Here is a 13,177-nt window from a genome sequence, read left to right on the forward strand (position 1 = left end):
AAATATTCCCTCTGTGACTATGTAACATTTGGAGGACTCTCCCAAAAGATCTTTTGTGAACCGAAATAAACAGTAGGCAAAGATTAAAAGTATCTAGTACCACCCACTAATCATAATGACATTTCTCTAATCCGCACGCTCTACTCCTCTTCTTGATCACTAATTCAGATCATGTACCCTCCTTGAGACCTAATTTCCCACTCTCAGTTGAGGCCTGGCCTTCTACACCAGAGAGCATACAAAAGCTATCAGATGGGGTCTCCCCATCTTCCCACTTCCAAAGGGATGGAGTGCACCTATTTAAGAACCTTACTTTTCTCATCCACCCTCTCTCTTGAATCTTCCACTTGTCTCTCCGTACTAGAGTCTTTCCATCAGCATTTATAGTCTCCAGTTTCTTCAACATGGATAAACTTTGAAAACATCATACTAAGTAAAAAGAAGCCAGACACAAAAAGTCACATATTGTATGACTCCATTTATATAAAATATCTAGAATAGGTAAATCCATAAAGACAGAAAAGAGTTTGGTAGTTGCCAAGGGCTAGGAAGAAGCGGGTAATGGGGAATTACTCCTTAATGGATATGGGGTTTCCCTTTGGGGTGATAAAAACATTCTGGAACTAGATAGACATGGTGGTTGTGAAGGTACTAGAATACTACTGAATTGCTCACTTTAAAATGGTTAACTTTATGTGAATTTCACCTCAATTTTTTAAAAAAGACAAACTTCCCAGTCTACAGCCATGCTACCCTGAACAAGTGTGATACTGTCTGATCTCGGAAGCTAAGCAGGGTCGGACCTAGTTAGTACTTGGATGGGAGACCACCTAGGAAGACCAGGTGCTGTAGGCATAAAAAATAAAAAAAAAAAAGAGAGATTGTAAATTGACAAGGTCCTTGCAATCTGTGAGGGTCAATCAAGGTTGCCCTCACTGAAAAAAAAAGACAAACTTCCCTACATCCCTTCTGAGTACTACTTTTTCTCATTTCTTTTTCTCTTATACTGAGAAACTTCTCAATGGTTGTCTATACTTGAATATACCTCACCTCCCATTCACTCCACAGCCCACTCCGCTTTACTCCCACCCAGTGACAACCACTGATGCTTCTTACTACTCTCATGAGATTTCATGGCAGCACCTGACACAAGAGAGCAGTATCTCAGTCCTAAACTACTCTGCCCTGAGATACTTGAAACTGCACACCTCTGATTACCTCCTATATCTAGAGTCTTTCCCTCCACAGGTTCTTTTGCCAGCTTATCTTCTTCTATCTGAGAGTTGAAATTTCTTAGAAGTCAATCCTTCTGGGGATCATCTCCCTCTCTCCTCCCTCTCTCCCCCTCTCTCCCTCTCTCTCCCTCTCTCTCCCTCTCTCCCCCTCTCTCCCCTCCCTCCCCCCTCCCCCCTCTCTCTCTCACACACACACAAGAATGCACAGAAAAAAAACTAGAAGGATCTAATAGTTACTAAAATATATTACAAAGTCTATATAATTAAAGTGGTATGGTAACTGACATAAATAAAATTAGCAACAGAACAGGAAAGAAAATTCAAAAATTGACCCAACTGCATATAGAAATTTAGTACACAATAAGGGTACCATCTCAAATCTGTGGGAAAATGACAGACTTTTTAATAAGCATTTTGGGGATAATTTAATAGACATATGGAAAAAAAGGTAAAATTAACTATTCCTTCATGAAAAATTCCAAACCATATTTAAATGTAAAAAAATGAAACTATACAAGTACTAAAAAAAAAAAACCCAAGTGAATTCCTCTGTAACCTGAAAGTAGTGAATAACTTTCTTAATGATTCAAAATCCGGAATAACAAAATATTAATAAATTTGATTATGTAAAATAAGTTCATAAAAATTTTAAATGCATGGAAAATATCTTAAGCAAAGAAAAACCAAATGACAAAATGGGGGAAATTTGCAATTTACAGGCAAAGTGTTAATATCCCTACTATATAAAGAGCTTTTAAAAATAAAGAAGACCAACAACCCTGTAGAAAATAGGCAGTTCTATAGGAAAATATATACAATGCCCCTTACAGGCAGTTCATAGGAAAATATATACAATGTCCTTTTACCCATATAAAAAGATGCTCAACTTTGCTCAGGATATGAGAAAAGTAAAACAAAACTATAGAATGAAACCATTTTTCACCTATCAGGTTGGCAAATATATATCTGGAGGTGAGCCTATAGGGAAATGGGCACTTGCATACACAGCTGAAGGAAATGTAAAATGGTACAACCACAATAGAAGGGAATCTGGCAACATTTAATAAAATTATAACTGTATTTACCCTTTGACCCAAATTTGGCTTCTAGGAATTGATTCCTAAGACATATTAGCAACAATCTAAATGATCTTGAAAGCAGGTACTTCCCCAGAGCCTACACAAAAGACTCCACAGACTGGTGACACCTTCATTTCAGCCTATGAAACCCTCATCAGAAGACCCAGCTAACTAGTACCTGGACTTCTGACCTACACACACTCTGAGAAAAGCCACCACATCACTAACTTTGTAGTAATTTGTTACACGGCTATAATCTGTAATATGAACCTGCAGATGGGAGACAGGGTTCATACTGTAACCCAGAACTTAAGTCATCTAGTTTGGCTGGAGCAGTAGGCAGACAGAGCTTAGGACTCAGAACAGCTAAAGTTCTTGAGGCTGGCTTTCCTTCCCTGACCATCTGAGAGTAGGAGAGTGGAAGGTGAGGAAGAAGGTCAAGAGGGGAAGCCCCTGGCAGGCTGCATTGATGGTAGCGAGCATATGATCACTCAGACTTCAGATTTACACTCGAGAATCTGTAAGTACTTTGGTTTCTTTTTCTTCTTTCCTGGACACTCAGGCCTTAAATTGGATGGCCTTGAAAAAGAAAAAAAAAATTTTTTTAACAAAAACGTAGCCCGTTATTTGGTACAAATTTCTCTTTTGTAAGTTTTCCTTTTATATAAGTCTATTTCTGCAGATAATTGAACCCAACTGTGACATCTGAATAGTTTTAAGAAAGTACACTCTGTTCTACTTGCAAAGGGAGGGGACCCTTGGCCTCTTCCTCAAGACAGGTAAAATGGAAGGGGATGCAAGAAGCTCTGCTTATTTGTCTCCAAAAGGAATCTAGCCCCAGGCCCAGGCCCAAGCCCAATTCCTGTGCCAAGCAGGGAGCAAGCCTTTGTTCAGAGAGCGCCATAGGTTCACGATGGGTACACCACCAAAAACAAAGCAAAACCGCTTCATCTTTGGGCTCTAGACAAGAGGAAATCTAAAAACAACAGGAGATGAAGAGTATCAGACACAAGGGAAATATCTTTTATCATACAGTTTTGTTGTTCCAGATGACTTTGTTCAGGTCTCAAATCACCATGACTTCTTTCTTTGGGAAGTGTGTTCTATGGAGGCTTTAAATATATTATAAAATAAATCAAGTTCCAACGCAAGAAAAAACAGGTGCTATTAAACAGGTGCTGCCCCCAGTCCTCCAGAGCTCAGTCAGATCTCTCTATCCTCCAACATCCCCGCACTTCTAGTAACTGAAACAGTGCTGACAATAAAATTCTCCACCAAAAACTAACTCTATAAAAGTAACAGAGGAACCTACAGGACCTCCTGGTATGGGCATTGAGTGTGGAAGATGTTGGTCCTTCTCCATGATGTTCAGTGGAGGTTCTCAAAACTATCTCTTGCCCATTACATTGCTATCATCCACACATTTTTCTAAAATATTTTTGAATCCATACTTTTAACCATGCATTTGCTGCTCATTGTGTGAAGTAAGTTTTCTTTAGTTTGTCCTAAGTACAGTCCCCTTGAAGTCAAGTAGTGTTCTCAGGTTCTGCTGACTGGAACTTGCTGAAGTAGTCCACATTCCCATTAGCGTGATGAAATGAACTTTCCTTCTCTGGTTTTACTTTTCCAGATCAAAGAGTCCCATGCTTTCCTCACATTCACACACTCCACATCGGTCATGCTGAACCAGCCAGGACTGGATCACAAGTTTAAATGTGAGGGAAGAGAGTGAAAGGAGGAAGGTCTCTCTCATAAACCAGCCCCCATCTTCAGAAGGAATAATTTCTGCCATGAAAGTAGTAAATGATGCCATTTACTTGTTCCTGCTGGTGGGTAAACACATTGGAAGCATATCCCACCTCTGACATGACTCTCATTTCCTCATGCTACCTGGAGGAAGAAATACACACATACACACATACACACACACACACACACACACGTATATATTTGGAATTCTTCTGTAAGAGAGATTTGTATTTTCTCCACTCATTCTTTCCATCAAAAGGACAAAAGGATGAAATACAGGAATTCATTCTTTCATTAACAACTATTTATTGAATACCTGCTATGAACTAAGCACAGTTCTGGGCCTTGAAGATCCAGATGTGAGCAAGACAGACCAAAATCCCTATTCTCTCAGCATTTACATTGTAATGTGGAAACAGATAATAAACAACATTAGTAAAATACATAGTATTAGACAATAAGTGATAAGGAGCAAAATAATACAGGGAAAGGAATATGAAATGTCAAGGAGGAAAAACCTTTCTTCAGATGGTGGTCAGGACAGGCCTTGAGAAGATCACTTTTTTCTTTTTTGAAATAATTTTTTATTTATGGAAAACTCACAATGATAGTACTGAGAGTTCCAAGAATTCCTTTACTCCTCCTACCCAGTTTCTATACCATTAATGCTATCATCTTATATCACTGTGGTACATTTGTCAATATTAAGAAACCAACACTGGTACAGTTAGCAACTAAACTCCAGACTTCCTGTTTCACCAACTTTTCCATTAATGGTTTTTTTTTCTGTACCAGCACATAATTCAGAATACCACACTGCACTGAGATGTTATCTTCTCTGGTCTATGATAATTTCTTGGTCTTTATTTACTGCAACCATGATATTTGAAGAGTACTGGTCAAGTATTTTGTAACATGTCCCTCAATATGGATTTGTCTGATGTTTTTCTTGTGCTGACATTGGGTTATTGGTTTTAAGGAAGAATACCAGAGGTGAAGAGCCCTTGTTCTCATGTACCAGGGGGTCCATCATATCCACATGATGGCACTGGTAATGTTATGCTTGATCACAGGTAATGCTTCCTGGGTTTCTCCATTATAAAGTTACTATTTTTCCCTTTCCATAATCTATTCTTTAGAAGTGAGTCACTAAGTCCAGACCACACTCAAAGGATTTAAGCTCCATCTCCTAGAGGGAGAAATATATATATATATATATATTTGGAATTCTTCTGTAAGAGAAATTTATATTTTCTCCATTCATTCTTTCAATAAAGCACTTGCTTATATGAGTTTAGGCTCATATATATTTATTTTATGCTTCGGATTATAATCTAATACTACATTATTTGCTTTGTTGCTTAAATCATTCCAGCTTTGGCCACTGGAAGAGGATTTTGGCTTGAGTAATTGAAAGGACAGAGCTGCCAATAACTGAGATGAGGAAGGCTACAGGAGCTCAGTTTTAGATATATTAAGTTTGAGATGTCTATTAAACATCCACATAGAGGTATCTCGTAGGCAGAAAGATGAGTCTGGAGTTCAGAGAAGTATGGGCTGGAGATTAAAAAAAATCTGGCAGTCATCAGTACACAAATGTAAAGCCATTAAGCTAGATGAGATTACCAAGGGCATAAGTGTAGACAGAAGAGCAGAGGTCCTAAGACTGAGCCTAGAGGCACTCTGGCATTATGAGAAATCAAGGCCTTCTTACCCATCCTTTAATCAGAGACAAATGAGCAAGTCTCTTCCCATCCACTGTGTACCCAGTACTGCTCTAGAGCCCATAACTCTCAGGTCTTCCAGTACACAATCCTTGACTCTCATTCGCCTCCTTATAATTCCCACTTCCAATCTTCTTCTGTGCTGCTATGCAATTGGTCTCCATCATAAGACAGTTCTTACTGCCACCATCCCTTTGCAAGCAGTTCCTCCCACCTGGAAAAAACCCTTCCCATTCCACCTCAATGCCAGCTCTTTTACAAGCACCAATAGTGTCCTATCTTCTCTGAGTTTTATCCAACTACTCTGACTCATAATGACCTTCCTCCCAAAGCAGCCAATCTCTGTCACACCTGCTATGTGTATGACTAGATATTTATCATTTATTGACCTGTGGGGCTAGTTAACTTTACCTATAAATAGCTTATATGTACTGCAGCCTCCTTTAAGGAGAACAACACCTCAGCCTTTTCTATTCCCAAACAGTCTGACATACGTACCTACCATATATCAAGAGCTTGATAAACGTGTATGGATTGTTTCATGTCAATTCGATTATCCAATCAGTCAGTAAAAGCTCTTTGAGGATAGGGATCTGTTTTGTACCTTTCTCTTATCTAGCACTGGGCTGGACACAGGTGGGCTGGCACTCAATATCTGCTTACCATCAGAGGTTGATGACAATGTCCCTGTCCCTGGGGATCCTACAGTCTTGGCACAAAACAATGAGAACACGTGTTCTGTGCTTGCTGCCCTGTCTCTCCTGATACCAGTTATTTCCTGGTCAAGGGAGAAGTACCCAGGGACCACAGAGAGAGGAAATCGCAGGGCATCTGATGTCAATGCAGAACAGGGATGAGAGATAATCAAAACCATGGTGTTATCTTAGCTCAGCTAAGAGGCTGTCCCAGATGAGATGCCGGGCAAAAGAATCATAAAAGATGAGCACTTCTACATTGGCAAATCTCTTCTAAGAGCATAGGGTACATTATATATATGTATGTGGATATTCATTATAGAATTATCTATAACAATGAAAAACTAGAAACTACCTAAATGTAAAATAGTAATAATCAATTAATTTTGTATATTCATACAATTGATAAAGACCAGTGCCTGGACAATGTTCACTGGGTGCCTGACTATGTGCTGGAGGCTCTAGCTTTCAAAACTACAAAATTTAGTTCCCAGTTTCTAAAGAGAAAGTATCAGCCTCAAAATACTATGTACAGAATGACAGCACTTTTATAAAAACAACTGGAAGAATATAAGTCATAATGTTATCTTTATTATCTGGATAGTGGAATATGGGTGGTTTTATTATTTCCCTTCGAGCTTTTTCATGTTTTCTACGTTTTCTGCTTTGAAAACATATTACTTTGTCAGCAGGCCAAAAAAAGCTATTTTCAAAACACACATGTAACAGCCAAATTCTCAACTCTCTAAGCATCTGACTGCTAGAAGGCTCCTACTTCTGATGCAAAATGCAAAAATCATAAGCCTATACCCTCCCCTGAGCCCCCTCACTCTCTACCCACACACCCAAGACAGAGAAAAAACAGTGACACTATAAGACTAACAGCTTCTTGAAGGAAAAATTTTATTTTGTTGATCTTTGGTTTCCCACCCCGGAGTTCTTAGTACCCTGTAAGGAATATATTTAGGTGCTCGGTAAACACAAAAGGGAAGGAGGAAGTGTGGTGAACTTATAAGGCACAGATGCCACTAATTCAATGGCATCACCTTACCCCTATGTGACACCCCTCCACCCTATCCCAGGTCTGGTCCCTTCCTCTCCTACTTCTAGGCATTGCACAGGTTGGCCAAGTAGCTTACAGAACAAACTGCTGACTTTGCATCATAGCATTCATCTTTTTTTTCCCTTTCCTTTCTCTCTCTTCTTAAAAGGTTATCTTGCCTTTCAGCTAGTTCAAATGTGCCGCACTGAACCTGTGTGACAGTCTGCAGAGAATCATTGAGAGAATGAATTTGAATAATAAAAGCTAGAACAAGGCAATACCTTGGAGAGAGTCTTGGTATAATACCTTCAATTTAGACCCTCATTTCAGTGGCTAATGCAGTCGTTGGAGACATTAGCCTAATTTTTGCCAGGAGAGTCCAGCAACACAGCAGTACTAAACACAGGCACAGAGGACTCTGCTCATCTCAGAGACAGAGTGCAGAGAATGAAATTAGCAGTGCTGCACTTATGGTGCAGAGGAAAGCAAACTCCCACTCCCTTCTCCCAATTCATCACCAACTATGTTTAAAATGAAAAATCATGTGCGTGGGAGTCAGCAAAAGCATGAAGTTCGAGGGAAGCTAAGACCCTTTAAGAGGCCCCTGTGGGGCACTTAGGGACTACGAGAAAGTTAATTTCAAAGGACGTTCATAAATGCAGCCCTACAATAGAGTGTGTCATTGCTAAGCCCTATATGCTGCAGTTCTGGGAAGGCTCCAGAACCTGCCAGTAAGTCAGTTCGCAGAGGCCCGAAATGGGGAGGAAAGTCCACAAAGCACAGACTGGAAAGGGAAGCTCAGCTCCAGACACATCTACCTGGACTCAGAGGGCGGGCGAGGAGGGGATTCCTAAAACGAGAACTTCTCACTGGTTAGACTAAAAAGAATTCACATCTGGTCTGTTCCAGACTTGCCCTAAATTTCTCCCCATGTGGTCTGTTCTCCTTGTTTCAGGAGTCAAGCAGTTCAGGACCCTTTGCTTTCCTGTAACTTGTGTAGCTATGTGAAGAGGGGAACAGGAGCCTCAGAGGAAGCAACAGCAGGGAGCATTCTCTGCGGAGCTCACCACTACCTCTCAGACTGTGCCAACAGCTAGCTTAGCATGGGTCTCCCTGGCTGGCTAGGCTGAGAAAGGCACTCCTTTCTCTTGCTCTAACAGGTTGGTGGGTCAGCAGCCTCTCTCTGCCCCTACTGATTTCTCATTGTTTCTGGTCCCCCAAAGTCCTATTCTGTTATCTTAGGTTCTTTTGACTTATCTAGGGAATGGGTGAGAAAAAGACAAAGTTTAACCAAGTCTTCATAGCCAAGGACTTCCAGGAACCCAATGCTTTTTCCTTTCCTCTCCCTCACCAGAGGGCAAAGGAGAGCACGATGTCACCAATAACTCACTCTCAACAGCATCATGGCCTCATCAACACTAGCCTAGAGGCCTCAGTAACTTTAAGAGGGCAACACTGTAATGATGGACACAAAGACACCTATACGTCCAAGTGTGGAAGTGGAAGGGTAGGACTGCCAACCTTCTTCTTCAAATGGATTCCCATGCGGGGTCCAGTGTTTAAGGCCAAGGCAGTCTATGTTCTGCCTGTACTCAGCACAGTGGTAAGAATCCAGCAAGCACCGCAGGACTTGAATTGTTTCCACAGGTCTCTCTATAAGGTCCCTGAGATGTGAGAAACTGTCCCTTATACCTTTATAGATACTAAAGCACATCCCTACAGGAGAAGCGGGGTTGCTTGGGAGGAAAAGCTGAAGAAATGAGAAGCTGGACACTCCAGACTCCGCCCAAGAGGCATATGCAATGAGGGGAGCAGTGGAGAAATAGGGAAGCATGACATGTTCTCCATACACATGGCCTGCCTGCCAAAATTTACTGGATGGCAAGAATCCTAGATCTGCGGGCGAGGGTTGAGTCATGTTGTAAATCTCCTTTTTCTAAGCAGCATGTGTAAAAAGTCCTCCATCTCAGGAAGGGAAAGTGGGGAAGAGGGGGGCAATATGTGGGGAAGGTGGTGGTCAGCAATTGGAAGCACAGATTTCATTCTAACACTAGAGCAGCCTCCTCAAATTACAAAGGATCTATTCTGGAAGAAGCTAAGCGGGCTAGACTGTGGCTTTGGACAGAGTCAAAATACCACTGCCATGAAACCATATCATCGTAGTGTTGATAATTTCCCTGTAAAAAGCAAATCTTCCTATAACCGTAAATCAATCCTTCACTGCAATTTTAGAAATTTAAAAAAAAAATAAAAAATCAGCTATTACCAGAAACTCTAACTGCTAGAAACTAGAAGCCGAGCTTCAGTATAATTAAGGGAGATTCTGAACAGTGCCCTGAGGCAGATCATACAAGAACAGGGTAGAAAGAAGTTATATACGCATAGAAAGCTCATTTAGGGAATAGGCTGTGCATAATACAGACAGGCCCAGGAGTACAGACACTCCCTCCCTATGGCCAGCTGAAGCAGACTGTGAGCTGAGAAACTGGCAGATGGCTGCCCCAATGGCAACTGTGCACGCACCAATAGCCACCTCCTCCCATCTACCCTTGAGCACAGGCTTAAGCTCCCATAATGGGTGAGGAGGGCCAGCAGACATTACCCTCAAAGAATACTGCCCTTCCCTACAGAAGGTAAACATTTCCATCAGAAGGCAGACGCAATTTCTTTCTGTGCAGAGAAAAGGAGCCACAAACATAAAGTTACTCTTTCAAAAGAGACAGATGATCTCCATAAGCCAGCAGTGCCAAACCATCTGTAAAGGGTTTGCACATCCATCAGCACGAGTGGCTGGTGGGGAGGGGCAGGAGCATGGAAGGCCAACTTAGGGTACAGGACTCTCTGGCCTCAGACCACTTGTTATTTGATTGAACAGGCGCCCCGGGAGAGTGGAAACCTTTCCACTGGGGCTCTAGCCTGAGCAAAGGTGCAGCAAAGGTGTGAACTGGTGTTTCCAGCCCAGGTGCTCTCAATATTCCCAGTCCATACCCAAGGTCTGTCCACCTCAAGCCTCTGCATTCATAAGCCTTCAGGGGTAGTTTACTGTTCAATCTTGAGCCAGACTTCTCTCGCAACACCATCCCCCTCCTTTTCTTTTTTAGTCACATATGACTAAAACAGAAATGACAGTTCACCAGTCTTATGCCTAAAATAACCGATAGAGAAATATGGCTTATGAACTCTTCATAATACAATACATAATTCAGAGCTCAGCCATTTGTCACACTATTGAGTAATCCAAACACATCCCAAGGGACTGACAATAAAATTTGTAAATCAATACCAAAAAGCAGTACATCTTAGTCACTGAGTTAGAATACAAAGAACATTTTCTACATTGATTTTTTTAAAACTCACAAAATATGGGTTTCCAAGGGTAAAAACTTGTGAGGGAGTTGTGTGCTGGAATGAAAGATTTTATACTTTCCATACCTGCCCTCCCCCCCCCCAAAACCAACTTCAATGCAAAAATAAAAACTCCAAGATTCACATTCTCCCAATGATAATAATGGCTTTCTTCTCCAAACCCTGCTATTAGCATGACAGAGATGGCCACATCAGTCATAAAAAAGCACATGTACCTTCTGCAAGAAGAGCAAGCAAAATACCTGCTTTATGCAAGAGAAAGGCACTTAAAACAAGAAAGAAAATGATAAATTATTGCAGAGCTGGGTTTGAACTTATTTTTCCTTCTGGATGATCAAACAGTGAGCATGAGTGTAAGGGTAGGCATCACAATCTGTAAACATATTGCCATAGTGATTTGTGCTTAGATAGAAGTACAAAACAGGCAGAATTCATTTATAGTCCAAGGAACAGAAACAAGTGCTCTGGTCATTCAGCCCTGCAGAGTCCTACTGCCCAAATGAGTGGCCTCCTCCCCAAGCCCTCTATGGCACCACTACAGAATCAGACTTAGGGTGTGTGTCTGTGTTGCTATCTGACCAATTATCTGCCTAGAGCAGACCTCTCCTCAGGATGCAGCAGGTATGCAGGGGCTAAAGAGGCAGGCATTTGGACTCCTTTGTAAGAGCTCTCCTGGAGTGACCTGGTGTGCATGGCTCTACCCTGAAGAGTTTCTCCTTTACCTAACAGGTCACTTAGTCACTTATTTTAACTTTTTATCTTGGAATAATTTTAGACTTAGAGAAAAGATGAAAAAAGACTACAGAGTTCCCATATACCCTTCACCCGACTTCCCCAATAGTAACATCTTACATAACCATAAAAATAAGAAATTAACATTGGTACAATAGTAGTAACTAAACTACAGACTTTATTCAGATTTCATCACTTCTTCCTTTAATATTCTTTTTCATTTTCCAAAATCTAACTTAGATACCACATTGCATTTAGTTGTCATGTCTCCTTAAGTCTCCTCCAATTTGTGATATCTCCTCAGTCTTTGTCCTTCTTGACTTGGATATACTTGAAGAGTATTGGTCAATACCTCAATTTGGATTTGTCTGATATCTACTCATTTTTACTACAACAAAAACAACAGGAGCTAACATTTATCAAGCTATTACTACGCACCTGGCACTATAGTAGACACTTCATATGCTTACCTTATTTACTATTTAAAATAACCCTATGAGGTAGGCATTATTACTTTCCCTATTTTACAGATGATATTTCATTATAGGATATTTCATTAAACCTTAGTGGAATTAAGTAACTTGCCCAAGGCTATCCAGCTGTAAAAGGCAGAGCTAAGGTGTAAACCTGGGCAGACTGACTCTACAACACTGTACTATCTGTATATTCAAGGCACTGCAACAACCAATGCCAAAAAACAGCATGGATTCTGCCCTCTGTCATTCCCCTCTCTGAAGGGCATGTCTCTTAGAAGGGTATTCTAGACTTTTTCCCCCTCACAAAGGAGACAAACTAATCCACTTTAATTCCTAAGTTCTACCTATATAACTATAAATTTATTTCTTTTGACAAGAAACACCCTCCTGGTCTAAGGACAAAGAAGAAGCCATTGTTCTCCTGAGACCTCACTCCGAACTACTACCAGGCAGATAGGAAATATATGAGCATGCAGGTGTGCTCAACTCAAGAGAACTCTCTTCCAAGGGCCTTTGCAAGTAGAGACATTGCGGTCACAGGACAAAAAAGAAAGAAAGAAAGAAAAAAAACACCCTTCTGAGGTTGCTTCTTTTCCACGTTCCCCAGAAATGTCCAATGATGGGTAACACAAGCTGGTACCTCCTTTTCAGCATTAAGTTCTTTGGGAAAGCTGAGGCACAACCCATTCATATAACACATGGGGTGTGTGTCAAGGGGCAGGGCTGTGGGAGACAGGATGGGAAGAACTCCAGCTGCACTCCAGGATTTGTTTTTAATGCTTATGACTTTAGATCACTCAGTTCCATAGACTTGATTTTTCCTAAATCCCTTCTTAGGCAATGCTAATGTGTTTTTCCTCTCATTCTAACTGATCAGCGAAATATATGGCTGGAAGGATCGGCTTGGAAGTAATTTCTTTGATGCTGACAATTGAAAAAATATTCCCCAGCTACACACTCCACATATATCCACCCTTGTGACCTGCTACTTGGCTGCAGGTAGAGGTCACTAGAGCAAGGAAGTAAAGGAGGTAAAAGGGCAGGTAGCAAAGGAGGGAAGAAGGAAGAACTGAGAGCAC

At 41.0% G+C, this 13,177-nt stretch overlaps 1 protein-coding gene and 1 pseudogene across 9 annotated transcripts in view; one reads left to right on the forward strand and one right to left on the reverse strand.

The window, feature by feature from the left end:
• The window catches only part of SIL1 (SIL1 nucleotide exchange factor), a 168,475-nt gene that overhangs the window by 93,444 nt on the left and 61,854 nt on the right, over positions 1–13,177 (reverse strand). The gene's annotated exons all lie outside the window — the stretch shown is intronic.
• LOC120581820 (uncharacterized) lies at positions 737–855 on the forward strand (annotated as a pseudogene).

This window comes from Pteropus medius, unplaced genomic scaffold (genome assembly GCF_902729225.1).
Source record: "Pteropus medius unplaced genomic scaffold, Ma_sr-lr_union100, whole genome shotgun sequence".
Classification (NCBI taxonomy): Eukaryota; Metazoa; Chordata; class Mammalia; order Chiroptera; family Pteropodidae; genus Pteropus; species Pteropus medius.